The following is a 14,654-nucleotide window of genomic DNA, read 5'->3' as shown; positions in this document are numbered from 1 at the left end:
GGAATGGCTTCTCCTGCCGTTGGCATGGAATGGAAGTGGCTGGAGTGTAACAATCAGAATTAAAATGTGGCCAGAAGGACATTGAGGTGAAATGCCCTATTTCGTCGAAGTGCCATGGATCTTTAATGACAATAACTCATCAGGATGTCCCTTTTTCATCTCACTTGAAGGAGGGAGGCATGCATGCAGTAAACTCTTAGGTGCAGGAAATCTCTCCTAATGTGTCTTTATGGTGCTGATCACAATGGGCCCCCAACCTCAGCTGGTACTGTCTTATAAATAATACAAATTATGCCTGATATGCTAATTCCAGGCAACCTTTTTCTGCAGGTTATCCGGCTGCAAACATCTGAGCAAGATGTCGCAGAAGAAGACTACCAGCAGGAAATATGGGTGGCGGTGGAGTGCAGGGGGAACAAAACTCCTGAGAGCCCACCTGAGAGCCAGCATGCAGGTAAGGCAGAAAGATGTGTTCTAATGGCCTTCTGCAATGATACAGGGCTTCTCCTCCAAGGATCTTGATGTGCTGTAAGTCTCGTCGTCGCCGGGTGAGGTGGATGATATTGGGAGTCTGTTGAGGCACTGAGTTTGGATGGGCCCAGAGGTGCCCGGCCTATTCTTGCTACTTGTCTTACAGTAACACCAGAGGCTCTAGACCAAGATCAGAACCCTATTGTGCTAGGCGTACTTATACATGGTAAGAGATGGTCCCTTCCCTGCAGAACTTGCCAGTTAATTAGAGCAGACAAAAGGTGGAAGGAAGGAAGGAGTATCCCCACTTCACAGATGGGGAACTGAGGTGCCTAAGCTCACCCAGGAAGCCTGTGCCTGAGCGAGGACTGAGCCCAGATCTCCTGGTGGCTAAGGCACTGGAGCAGGGCTCTGATCACCCTTCTTCTCGAGGCCATGCTGGGTTGTGACACAGCTGGGAGAAATGAGATTCCCACCACCCCTGCTATAGCAGGGGCCGTTCTCCTACCTTCATAGAAAGCACCGATTTGGGCTGTCCCCTAGCCAGAAAGCAGCTCTCCTGCCTCTTCCAGGGGGAGCTCATTCCTTTTGGACTTCCATTCCAGTCTGCCTGGCAGTGGTTCCAAAGGGACTGCAATGCTGATGTTGGAACAAGGGCTATGTTGGCTTGGCTTGCTCTGGGAGGCTCAGAACAGCATGTTCCAGAGTTTGTTCCGTAGTTGCTGAATGGGTGGGGCAGGTGCACAGTGGTGGCCATCAAGGTGGAATCACAAAGGAGGAGCTGCCACTAGGCTGTGGACTGGCTTGAGGGAGGCTTGTTACTCTTTGAGTAGAGCAGGCTTTCCTAGTAGGGGCTATTTTTTTTTTTTTTTTTTTTTTTGAGAGAGAGAGAGAGAGAGCACATCAGGTTAGATTTGCCCCAGGTGAGTCACAGCACTGAGGCATCTCCTGATTACTGTATCAGTAAAACCTGGTGTGTCACCCTCCGATAACATCCTTGCTGGCAGCACCGCCTTTCTGAGCCCTTGGAAGCTGCATGAACTGGCTTCCACAGAGGCAAAAAGAAATAATTAAATGGTGCAGTCCTGTGACTTCAAACAGCTTCTAAGGAAAGCACATTCTGCTCTTTCCTTCTGAGCAAGTTCCAAGCTGAGAACTATGGGGGAGGGATGGACGGACATGTGGAAACCACTTAAGGTGACCAGATGTCCCGATTTTATAGGGACAGTCCTGATTTTTGAGTCTTTTTTTTCTTATATAGGCTCCTATTTACCCCCCCACCTCCTGTCCTGATTTTTCACATTTGCTGTCTGGTCACCCTAAATCCACTGTATCTAGAAGCAGAAGTATTGTCTGTATTCCACTTAGTCCCGACTGAGATCAGAGCTCTGTTGGGCCAGGTGCTGTACTAACACCTCGTAGGGCTGTAGAGTTTCCAGTCTAAGGGTGTGTCCATGCTGCAGTCAGGGTGTTTGATTGCAGCACATGTAAGCTGGATTGCTAACGAGCTGTGAAGCCAGGCTGGCCACCTGAGTACGTAGCCAAAGGCACAGGCAGGGTTACTTAGGCAGCTGCCAGGGGCACACGGCTATTTTCAGCAAGCTGGCTCGGGTAGGCCTACATGTGCTGCAGTCAGGTGTGTCTGTGTACCTGAAATATAAATATATAAGGAGATCTACCTATCTCATAGAACTGGAAGGGACCTTGAAAGGTCATAGAGTCCAGTCCCTTTGCCTTCACAGAAGGACCAAGTACTGACTGATTTTTTTTGCCCCAGATCCCTAAATGACCCCCTCAAGGATTGAACTCACAACCCTGAGTTTAGTAGGCCAATGCTCAAAGCACTGAGCTATCCCTCCCTCCCACCAGACTGGACCAATGGTGGGAGAGGAAGCGGGCGCAGCAAGGGGAAGTGACTGGCCCAAGGTGACACAGCAGGTCAGAGAAGGTTTTCCCATGCAGCACCCTGGCTGCTAGCCTGGGCTGCCTCTCTAACCCTGTGCCAGGCTCTCTGAGACTAAGCAAGATTTATGCTGTTGATTAAAACTCAGTTTCCCCAGACAGAGACTGAATAGGTTATGGTTGCTGAACTACTGGCTCTCCCCTTTGAAGGAGAGAGGTAGGGGTGTGTGTGTGTGTGTGGGGGGGTGTTGTGGGGGGTAGCTTGCTGAAGCTGACACTGCTGCTGTCCATGCTGTACTTTGGAGAGAGGAGTTGGCTCTCCGGGGCTCCCACTGCTCAAAGCACTAATTTTGTTCTGAGCTATAAAAACCACATCATTTTCCTTACAGTAAATATGAGGGTGGCAGCCCCTCAGCCGCTGTGAATTGTCACAGCTCCACTGCGGCTCTGCCCTTAGAGGTCTGGATAGCTTCTGTAGGTAATCTACTCCTTGGGGAGGCATATAGTTGTGAATAAGTGGTTGGCGTTACTTTGGAAGAGAACAGTCGTGGCTAATTGGGACACAGGGATGCTGTACAGTTGACCCAAACCAGACGCTTATTTCTCAGCTGCACAATTTCCAGCACTCTGGCCAAGGCATCAATTCCCCCGTGCATTGCACTAGTGAATAAACAAGGGGAAACCTCCCTTAAAGCAACATTTTCCCTGAACGAAAGTCCTGAACTACAAAATAAGAGCACAGTAGCTGTGGAATGCTGCAGCAGGCTTCTATCTCCAAAGGCATTTCTGTGGCATCTGCCGCTCCAGTAGCTGAGAGCTGTATGAGGGTTAAGAACCCAGTAAAATCTCCACCCTGAGGCACTCAGGTCTCCAGTCTACTCTGAGTGTAATCAGGTGCCTGTTTTGAACACTGTCATTTCACTGTTCTGTGCTACGCAGCCTCCCATCCAAGGAGCTTGAAGCAAAGGTCAGTTAACAGCCTCTCCTTGCCACAGGGAGGTAGGTGGCATCATTCCCCTTAACGGAGCAAAATCTGCGGCACAGCGAGGCTAACGGTATGTCTCCACTCCCGCCAGGAGACAGCCCCAGCCCGGGTAGAGCAACTTGTGCTAGTTGGGGCTCAAGCTAACCTGCTAAAAAGAGCAGGAGAGACACTGCGGCTCGGGCTCTCAAGCCCACCTAAGCTCCAGCCCGCGCTGCAATGTCTCTGCTGCTGGTTTTAGTGCTCGCTCGAGTCTGCGCACCCGGGTGGGGAGGTTTGCTCCCGGTTGCGGTGTAAACCTACCCTAAGTGACTTGCCCAAGGCTGCACAGCACATCTGTAGCAGAGCAGGAAGCTGAATACAGTCCAGTGCTTTAACCTCAGGGCTCTTATTTTCTCTTCAGCGAGACCAGGAAATGGATACAGCAGCTAGACCAAACATCCTCAGCTAACTGTCTCTCCCCGGCTTGGGAGCTGAGCTCGACAGCAGGACCTAAGCTCCGTGGCAGCCAAGCCAGAGAGTAGCTGGGCTTGTTTTCCAAGCTCCCAGGTGAGCGCCAACGGGGCTCCCAAGCTCTGTTTGGCAGCGTCTTCAAAACGTTCCTTGTTCAAGCCACTTGTTCATTCCACAGCTACTTAGAGCTACGGGTTAAGCTTTCTGGACAATGAGGGTTTTTCTCCTGGCGGTGAGCGTCAAGGGAAATGAAAACAAGGCAAAGTGACTCTGCAGGGTGGGGTGGAATTGGGGCAGCGAGAAGCGTTTGCAGCCTGGTCAATGCAAGGAAAATCAGTGTGTTAGAAAACAGGTTGACTAACACGACTTTGCCCTTGGCTGGCTGTGCTCTAACCGGGCCCAACCTGCTTTTATATGGGACGCTTCCCCAGCACCGCCCACAGACACAGCCAAAAAAGGGCTGATGAGCCCACCTTCAGTTTTGCTTGTACCATGCTGGTGCTTTGGCTCCAAGCCTCCCTCCTGGCTCAGGCTTTGCTAATTGGTGCCTCAGGGCAGGGCTAGCCTGGGGTTGATCTGTGACTAACATCCCCATTGTACAATCCTAGGAGAGAGGAACCTTCATTTAACCCCTTTCTCAATCAGATCCTGCTGTCAGGCCTCTCTTAAAGGGACACTAGCCTGATAAATCCAGCTATTGGGGAGCGGAGAGCCAAGTGTCTTTGGGGTCTTTTGCCTGAGCTCAGGAGTTGGTTTGGGAGGGGAATTCTGAAAGCCTTCCATGGAAACTAGAAAGAACGTGGCTTTGTTTTAGCTGACCCCCCACCCCCACTGTAAGACTCCACCTGCTTCCTGTGGGTAATGGTCTCTACACCAGTGGTGACCAAAAGAGGGTTTCTACTCCTATTAGCACAGCAGGTTCCCTGCGGTAGTGGAAGAATGAGCTGGAGGCTACCTTGGCTTGACTCTGCAGTTGAGTTAACAATTCTGAGGATGCTCAAGTTCTGCTCTCCTGTACCTACCTAACCCCGTTCTGCAGGATCTTTACTGGCGATGTACAAGACAGGAAGATCCCAGCTTGACCCTGAGCCCAGGGTGAGTTTGTGGGGCTGTCAGAGAGGGGTGTGTGTGTGTGTGTGTAAATACTGCTGATAAACTTGGAAAACTTCAGCTGAGAGTTGCTGGGGACTGACAAACATGTAACCCCAAAGCATTTCTGTCTGCATTTCTCAGAACAGTATTTGTCACTGGGTGGGCTAATGTAGCAATTTAGGAAGGAGACTTCCTTCCTTCTCTGTAAATGGGAGATGTCGCCATTATCTCTTTCCTGCACAGAGGGCATAATCCCCTCAATCGTTAAGTGCTTAGGTAGCAAAATGTGGCTTCATAACTGAAACTGAGAGGACGGTACTAAACACACGGTCTGTTCCTATGGAGAAGGATTGGTTACAAACAGAAGCATAGGAATGGCCCCCTAGTTTGGAAAAACGTTAGAGCGATAGTCAGTGGAGTGAGCATCTGTATAGCAATGGCCTTGACTTTTCCAGGCCCAGCTGTTTCCTAGAAATACCACACTGAGCCCTGCTGGTGGCTGTAGTATCACCAACTCCAGGCATTCAAAATCATGAGTCAGGCTCCAGAAAAATTGAGTTTGCCTTCTGGGGTATGAGCAGTTAGTGTTCCCTCGGGTCACATTTTCAAGCTTTTCTCCACAACCATGAGGGCTGTAAACTCACTTATGTAATGAAAGCTGCGATTTTCATGCCTGGGCTTTTAAGAAAACCGTGGACTCCGTACTCACAACACACACATGAGTTGGTGCTCCTTTTGGCTGATGGTTTGTGTGAGGCAGGCAGGCCGTCTCTGGTGATCTCGTATTTCCATACAGAGAGGGTAGCGTGATGGACATGGCGCTGCTCTATGCAGTGTGGCTGTTGCTGTGTTGGTCCCAGGATATTCGAGATAAGGTGGGTGAGGTAAAATCTTGTATTGGACCAACTTATCTCTGTGAGAGAGACGGGCTTTTGAGCCACAAAGACCGCTTCTTCAGGTCACATTAGGAACAACACATAAGAGAGAAGAAGAGCTCTGTGTGGTTCGAGGGCTTGTCTCTCTCATCGAGAGAAGTTGGTCCAATAAAAGATTTTTTTTTTTTTTTTTTTTTTTCTTTTTCCCCTTACCCACCTTGTTTCTCTATGGAGCTGCTCTGGAACTTGTATGTACTGCATATGGGGATGGCTACTGTAAAATAGCAGGCTGTCAGGAGGCGCAAGCAGGAAGGGCAGAAGAATCGCCCAAGGCAAACCAACCCTTAGTAAATGCTAGAGAGGGTTGCCATAAGACAATGGTGCAAAGCCATTGGCTCCAAGGAGTCTGGCTTCGCTGCCTGCTGAGACCCACTGAGTTGGTTTTGCTGAGCAGGGCCAAGGCTGAGAACCAGGGAACAGAGGAGGAGACTATCTGAAGAGAGGGAGGTAATGGCAGAGGTGCTGTTTGGAGAGGAACCAGGCTGACACAGGCATCTGCTGGGGGGGTCTGAAGAAGCTAGGCCTGCCTGGGTTAACGTCGGAGGGGACGGTAAGCCCTAAGGAAGATAGATGTGCATTTAGACAATTGGTGGTTTTGAAAATCCTTTTCTCTTGTGCTTTGTTCCCAATGTGGTAAATACCAATACTTTGGTGTAAACAGGTTTTCTGGTCGCTCTGTTCACCAATCTTTAGTGTCTCAAAGGGAAGAACAGGAGTTGCTGAACCCAGTTGGAGCTGCTGGGTAAGCGCAGTTGAAACCCAGGGTATTGCAGCCGAGATCCTGCTCTAGGAGTGGAAGCATTGCAAAATTCCACCTCAGGAGAGGTGACGGCATGAGGCCTGACGTCAGTGGGGGTGCTCTCAGGGAGGGGGCCAGAGGTGGAGCCAGCCCCATGATCATGACAGGCTTTGTGTTTATCTTAGCCAGATGCAGAATGTAAACTGGCTGCTTAGTCTCCCTGAGAGATAAAAATACATAATTTATACTTCAGATGTATACCCTGTTTCATCTAAGGGTCTCAAAGTGCTTCACATACATTAAGTCTCTCAAACACCCTTGGGAGGCAGCTAAGTTTACCCAGCTGAAAAATACTTAAGGCCCAGTGAAATGATTTGCCCAAGGTAAGTTGATGGAGATGGAAAGAGAACCTAGGAGTCCCAGATCCTACTTGGAACTCCGTACTGGGCAGAAAATCCTAATGCTGTTTAAAGGAAACTGTTAACCCTACAACAACTTTTTTTCAAACTCTTTGGGGTCAAGTGGGTTTTCATTTCCCCCCCCCCCCCGCCTTAAATCTTGCATTGCTACTAGGCAGTTTGACCTAAAGGATCATTCACTTAGACCAGCAGTTCTCAAACTTTAGCAACCTGAGGACCCCCATTTTGATTTTAAAATGTTCGTGGATCCCCAAAGTGGCTTCTAATTTTCCCCAGGGGCGCTCAATCCTGGCTCAGCCCCAGGCCCTGCTCGCTCCTCTGCCCCTCCTCTTCCCCGCCTCTTTCCACCCCCCCCCCCCCGAGCGTGCCCTGTCCCTGCTCCTCCTCCTCCCTTCCAGCACCTCCTGCACGCTGCTGGGAGGGAGGGGGAGGAGTTGATCAGTGGGGTCCGTGGCTCCGAACATTATGTGTGGACCCCCTGGAGTACCCTCGTGGACTGCCAGGGGTCCGCAGACCCCAGTCTGAGAACTGCTGACTTAGACCCTAATTTTACAAAAACCCCTCATGATATTTGTCTCTTCACATCTTTCAGCATAAAAGCAGATTTTGGTTTGGGTTCAAATACTCCCCTGCAGCACCGAGAACCAAGGAGTGAAACTGAATCATCTGTTTTTTGCTGTCTGCGCTGAGAGAAATACCAAGAGTGAACAGCAGACACGGTGGAAGGTTCAGAAGTCTCTGAAATAAGGGTATTTATTTAAAAAAATGACTTGATCTCTGTATCTTAAGCCCCGTCCCCACTGGCATTGTGGATCTGAATCTGAACTGCCAATCCAAATACCTCCAGCTCAGGGTAATTGCACATTAGGGTCTGAATTACATGGTGTGGGTCTGTCTCTACTTGGTCACTGTGAAAGTGACCTGTGTTCATGTTCATGGTGTGCACCTGTGCATCGTTGGTAGAATAGTTACAGAACAGGATTGGAATACTGCTAGAGGGGAAGCAGGCCGTCTCCCGTGGCTGTTCGTTTTAATGCACTTTCACTCTACAGTCTTGGTCTAGTGTGGATGCATGCAAAATTTTGGGCATGTTTTGGGCCCCACACTACAAGAAGGATGTGGAAAATTTGGAAAGTATCCAACAGAGAGCAACAAAAATGATTAGGGGGCTGGAGCACATGACTTATGAGGGGAGGCTGAGGGAACTGGGATTGTTTAGTCTGCAGAAGAAAAGAATGAAGGGGGATTTGATAGCTGCTTTCAACTATACCTCTACCCCCATATGACGCGACCCGATTATAACATGAATTTGGATATAACGCAGTGGAGCGGGGCTGCACGCTCCGACGGATCAAAGCAAGTTCGAGATAACGCAGTAAGATTTTTTTTTTTTTTTTGGCTCTCGAGGACAGTGTTATATCTGGGTAGAGGTGTACCTGAAAGGGGGCTCCAAAGAGGATGAATCTAGACTGTTCTCAGTGGTACCAGATGACAGAACAAGGAGCAATGGTCTCAAGTTGCAGTGGGGGAGGTCTAGGTTGGATATTAGGAAAAACTTTTTCACTAGGAGGGTGGTGAAGCACAGGAATGGATTACCTAGGGAGGTGGTAGAATCTCCTTCCTTAGAGGTTTTTAAGGCCCGGCTTGACAAAGCCCTGGCTGGGACGATTTAGTTGGGGATTGGTCCTGCTTTGAGCAGGGGGTTGGACTAGATGACCTCCTGAGGTCTCTTCCAACCCTGATATTCTATGATTCTATGAAAATGGCTCAGAAAAATACTTCAGAGGAGACTTGGACTGTGTCTTCACTGTCCAAAAAGGTGCAGTGTTTTAGTGAGGTAACTAGTGCACACTGGCTACCTCACTGTTAAATCCTAGTGGAGATAAGGTGCAGGTAGTTTGTACTGCAAGGTAGCTAGGTGAGGTCAACACAACTCTCCCTGTCCCACACCTGTGGTTCACCTTGCCTAGACTACATTGCACTAAAACTACAGTGCCTTGTTTCCACTAGGTTTTTACAGCACGGTAACTAATGCCCATTAATTACCTTGTAAAAATGAAGAAGCCTGAGCTTCAGTGCCTGTTGGTGTTAATCCTGTTTTGTTTCTGTAGCGTGTAAGGACCAACCAGAAATGGGGCTCCATGGTGCTAGGCCCTGTACAAACAGGGTCTGAGTCCCTGTCCTGAAGAGCTTAGAATCTAAATAGACAAGACCTAGAGGGTGGTGGAAGGGGTAGCACACACGAGCAAAGTGAACAATGTGATGTCAGCAAACAGCATGTTAGTGCCATGATTATTGGGGCAGTGGTGGAGAAGGGGATCAGCTGAAGGGAGAAGGAACATGGAAGGGAAGCGAGACTAGAGAGATGGGGCGGGAGAAGTGGGTAAGGAGGGCAGGTGTGGATTGAGCGGAAGGTGAAGATTGAAAGGAAGGGGAAACAATCAGCCCAGGATATAAGAACATTCCATCAACACTATAGAAAGCTCTGTGTCTCCAGGCTGTGGGTATAACAATAGCACACAGATGTTAGGGCTGGAGCCTAGGCTCCACTATCTATGCTACTACTTTTTAGCCTTGCAGCTCAAGCCTGAGTCAATTGCCTGGGGCGCTGAGACTGGGTGCCCTGGGTTTCTCTTTGAAGTGCAGATGTAGCCTCAGGCACCATTGGAACCAGGCAATGTGGCTGGAGCTTGAGAGAGGCTCCAGGAGACAGAAGTGAATTGCAGTGTCTCAGATGCAGACAGATTCTTGGGTGGTGGTTGGGGGCTGACAAAACAAAGCTTTGGTGGCAAAGTTCACTCTTCCATTCTCTACAGAATTGTCTTCTGAACTGGCAGTTGACTAGATTTAGCCTGACTATTGCTCAGGGAGCCCTTCCTTTATCTACACATGCCTGGCAACCCCCGACAGCCTTGGGGTGGGGGTCAGCCAAACTTTCATAAGGCTGGACTGCAATCCCCTTACTCACACGAAACAGTGTCTTACTCCACAAGTAGTCATGGTCAGGGTACCACTCTGTGTCAGGGTATCTCCATTGATATGGAGCTGGTTTGCTAAGGACTCCCCGATTGACATTGGTGTCTCTCTCCCTGACTGTTCAAGCCTGACAAACAGATTGTAGAGAGAGGGATACAAAACCCTTGATCCTGGACCCCAAACTAACATTAGCATGGTCACTGCATGGACCCCTCTTCTTAGTTCCCAGAGAATGGAATCCAGGTTCGATAGAACTCCTTTCAAACTCAAGGCATTGCATGGTAATTTAGGGTAATGGTGCTACTCTAACAAGTGGAGCAGCTATTGTTTACCAGTGCAATGCTTTGTTACTCCAAGAGACCTAATGATGGCACTTGATACATAGCTCAATTGTTGTAATAATGAGGACCCACCTTGTGTGTTTCCAAGATGCAATGGGGTGGCAGGATGGGGTTAAAAGTCCAACAATCTGGAACTACCTGCCCTTCAAAGATGAACCTGCTGCAAGAGGAAATCTTGCTGGACAAGAGTTTAAATAACTTTTGATTTATTAAATGTCTGCAGAATGATAGAAGGAGCCTTAGAAACCTGTGGTGAACATACTGCGTGTGGTAGGTGAAGATGCAGTGGAGGCTTATGGGCTCACATTTGAGACTGAGGTGGGATGAACTCTAGATGTAGACCTACAGAATACCGATGGATACTGTTCCCTAGAAAGGATCTTGCCACTGAAAGGCAACAGTGTTTCCCCTGTGTACAGTAGCAATGGGAGACAATACATAGGTGAATACTGAACCATAGCTTACATCTAAAACGTACAAGTTTGGAGAACGGTCGGATTCCAGTCACTCAGCTATCCAGGGTATTTGCAGATCTTTCAGTCATTCCTACTTTGAAGGAACAATTGAGAGATCTGTAAATGTTGTTAAATCATAAATTCAGAAAACGGATAAACCAGGAAGACGCAGCAGCTGGCCTGGATGTGAAATAAAACTGCTTCCGGAAAGATAGCGTTACATAATGAACTGCAGTGTCCACCATGAGCTAGGGTACAACTGGGCTTTTTGAGTGTGCATGTGTATACATTCAGTGGGAGTGCGAAAATTGCTCAAGACCCTGTTCTGGACAGGTTTTTAGTTTAATTTTGCAGACCAAGCTGTTCAGCTAAAGGTTGCTAATCATCCATGCTTTTGGGGGCTTACCTGGGGCAAACCCATCAAGGCTTATGCTGCTTTGAGCCAACAGCCACGCCTTCATCACGCAGCAATGCTAGGGTGATGTAGGTTTCATATGGCTTCTTTCTCATGCTGTACCCCATGGAGGTACAAATCTTCTCTTCCAGGACCTGGTGATCCCTGTAGGACTTCCCAAGACTGTTCTTGCTGAGACAGAACCAACCCCCTTTGGGTATGAGCTGCAAACTTGATGGCTCCAGCCCTGAAGTCCCCTCCCCCAATCATGAGGTGAATTCAAATGATTTTCCCTGACTCTGTGCCCAGCCCTGAGAAACCGTACTTAACCCAGTCTCGTCCACTTTTACATGAGGTTTCCCCTCATTCCAAAAACTGAAGCTCACAAATTATGGGAAATAGGACAGGGCATGCTTTTCCCACTCCTCTCTCCTCTTGATGTTTAAATTGGGGCTGAATGTTAATACTTGCCTGGACCAGGCCAGAAATTGGTCATCTCCCTGAAAGTCCCCAAACAGATAATTCTTGTGACTTTTAAAAGTTCACTATCCGAGACAGTTCTTGGGAAGAAATCCTGGGGGAAGGAGCCATACCAGTGCTATTGTAGAGTTTGACTAAATAAACAGCTCCCACTTACAGCTCAATGACCACTTCACCTCCAGAAGTTATTCACTGATAAACTCCATTAATTTTCAGGAACAACTGTTTTATCACTACCGGTGTTGTCCCCCGTTAAATGCTACAAGGTGAAATCAAGGGAGAGAGGCGGAAAACAGGACAAGGGAGCATGAGAAGGAGAAATGGGGTGATCACTAGAAAAACTGATCAGATCTTTTCAAAAGGGGGTGGGTGAGAAATGACTAAAGGGGAGAAAACATGAAGTAGCGAAGACCCTCTTTGATATAACAGTAACAAATTAATATCTACCGCTTTTGTTTCTGCGCTGCCCTTTGGATATTTCTGAAGCTTTGTTAGATGTAAGGAGGCGATGGCCAAGCAAGGTTGTATTTCAAAAGGCACAAGGAAGAGTTTATTGCTGTCTCTGCCTGTATGTGGGCTTCCATGAAGTGATTTATTTGGACATATGATCCAAGTCTCTGCTCCACTGTTTCATTTATGACCTGCAGTTTATGGTAAAATGATGAAATGACATCTCTTTGCAGTGTGAAAATACCCAACTGCAGTCTCCACTACAAATGCAGTAGAAATGTGTTTCTAACATTCACCTTCAGAGAGTTTCAAGCTGCATTTTTGTCACCCCGCGTGTTCTCTTAACTCCAGTAGATTATGTGACCTTGAACTAGGTGAACCTGGACAGTTTGGCTGCTGCATGTTCCAAAAGTGCCCTGGAGATCCAAGTACATGGGGGGTGGGGGGGGACGGGAACTGTTCTTTAAACCCCAGAAAGAGAGAGAGAATGTTAAGTGTAGCCCAGATCTGCTTGCCCACTTGTGATTGGGTGTAATGAGGGTGCAATAGCACCTTCTCCCTCTCAGACCATTCAGTTCTCCCCCATGCTCAAAGGTCCTTTCTCTGGCATTGTTTGGGGAGGGAGATCTTGTATCTGAGCCATTACCTACTCCTGGTTCTACCGCCTCTGAGGCTGTGTCTACATTATATAGTTATGGCAGCCTAACTTGCATCACTCAGGTGTGAATAAACCACCCCGAGTGACATAAGGTACACCGATTTAGTTGGAGATTGGTCCTGCTTTGAGCAGGGGGTTGGACTAGATGACCTCCCGAGGTCCCTTCCCAACCCTGATATTCTATGACTCTGACATAAGTGCTGTTGTGGACAGTGCTATACCACCGCTCGCGGAGGTGGTTTTATTCTGCTACTGGGAGAGCTCTGTCCCATCGGCATAGAACGTCTTCTAGACACGCTACAGGGGTGCAGCTGGTGCAATAAGGTAACTTCCTTTCAGGGGGGTGTTCTCACTCATAGTATAAGGTGTGTTGTTTTTCCAGTGCCACTTCTGTCTCTCTCTTCCTGTCCTCAAACGAGTAGCCATGAACATCAGCTTGTGGTCCTTCCAAATGGTCTCCCTCAGGGAGCTTCCTTGCCCCAGCACAGGAGAACTGCTCTGCACACCTAGTCATCAGCCAGCCTTGACTATTCTGCAGATAACGGAGGCCAGCCTAGGTCTATCCTTAAGTATTTGTAAAGTGCCTACACCCCTGGTATCCAAGAGAGGTGTTCATGAACATGTTAATCCAGCAGCGTTTCCCAGACCAATGGTGAAATTAATGCTTAATTCCCCTTCACGCTTACAGGAAAAATTGTTGAAATAATGGATATCAAGTGGCAGTTATCTAGGTACCAGAGATCGAGTACAACTTGACTTCAGGCAGCCTCCTAGACTTGACTTAAGCCATATAAGTAGTATATCCCAATGGAGCTGATCCTTAGCTATGTTAGACTAACTCAGATCTCCCCCCCCCCCTTTGAAATGGGATTGGGTTGCTTTTTGGGGGACCCAGGGTTGTGAGCCACCATGTTACCACCTGCTTTCAGTGTGAGGGAGTCTGGTATGTGCTAGCCGGGTGTTTGCTCCTTAACCTAACCAGCCTGTCAGCTCCTCTGAGCTACCCCAACCCTGCCTTGAAGGTTGGCAGTAGATGTACCCCAACCCCTGAGTCCCTCTGAATTGTCCCCTGTGGTGTCCAGCCCTTGATCACTAGATATCCTCAGAAATCCCAGATGCCCTGTTGCCAAAGGAACAGCATACCACAGTTTACCAGTTTTACCTTTGACCGCTGCTCCTGTAGTGCACACAGCACTTGGGTTCAACAGGAAAACAAAAGGGAACTTATTTTAAGAATGAAGAGGTTGAAATAATAACCAGTGTGAGAGATGGGAACAAAAGGTTACATACAGGGCTGTCCTGGCACCTCTTTCCTTACTAATGAAGCACTGGTTACATGTGAAACAAAATCATAACCTGCATTCTAGAACCTAAACTTCACTAACCAATTAGCCTCCCATCTAAAGACGTTTCTCACCCAAATTTTTTGCTAGCATTTTCAGCCAAGCCTAGCAGAGATCCCTTTTTCATGAAGCAAACCCACTGTCAGTTTGTCCTAGGTGAAGGATGAGGGTGCACCTCCATACCCATTTTAGTTATACCCCCAAATTGTCCTTACTTGTCACTAGGGCTCTCCCTGGCTAGTTCACTTCTTCCTGCAAATCTCTTCTTTTGGAGATCTCACAATCCTTCTTTAACATTTGTCTCAGACTGTAAATGGAGGCCCATTGTGAACCATACAATACTTAATTTACATGTGAACAGACAGACAAATGTTTCTTGTCTGAAAGAAAAGCTGCCTTTCACCTTTCTGGTGACCAGTCCCTAGTCCTAGACCTTAAGAACATATGATTTGTGTACATACATAATTCCTTACACAACATCCATATGGAAATTTTGCAATTGCTATGATGACTCAGGTGATACAGGCTTTTATTAGAGACCTTACGTGATGTTCTTTGGGTGAG

This window comes from Trachemys scripta, chromosome 8 (genome assembly GCF_013100865.1).
Source record: "Trachemys scripta elegans isolate TJP31775 chromosome 8, CAS_Tse_1.0, whole genome shotgun sequence".
Classification (NCBI taxonomy): Eukaryota; Metazoa; Chordata; order Testudines; family Emydidae; genus Trachemys; species Trachemys scripta.
The sequence above is the reverse complement of the archived record's forward strand: the minus strand, read 5'-3'. Positions refer to the sequence as shown.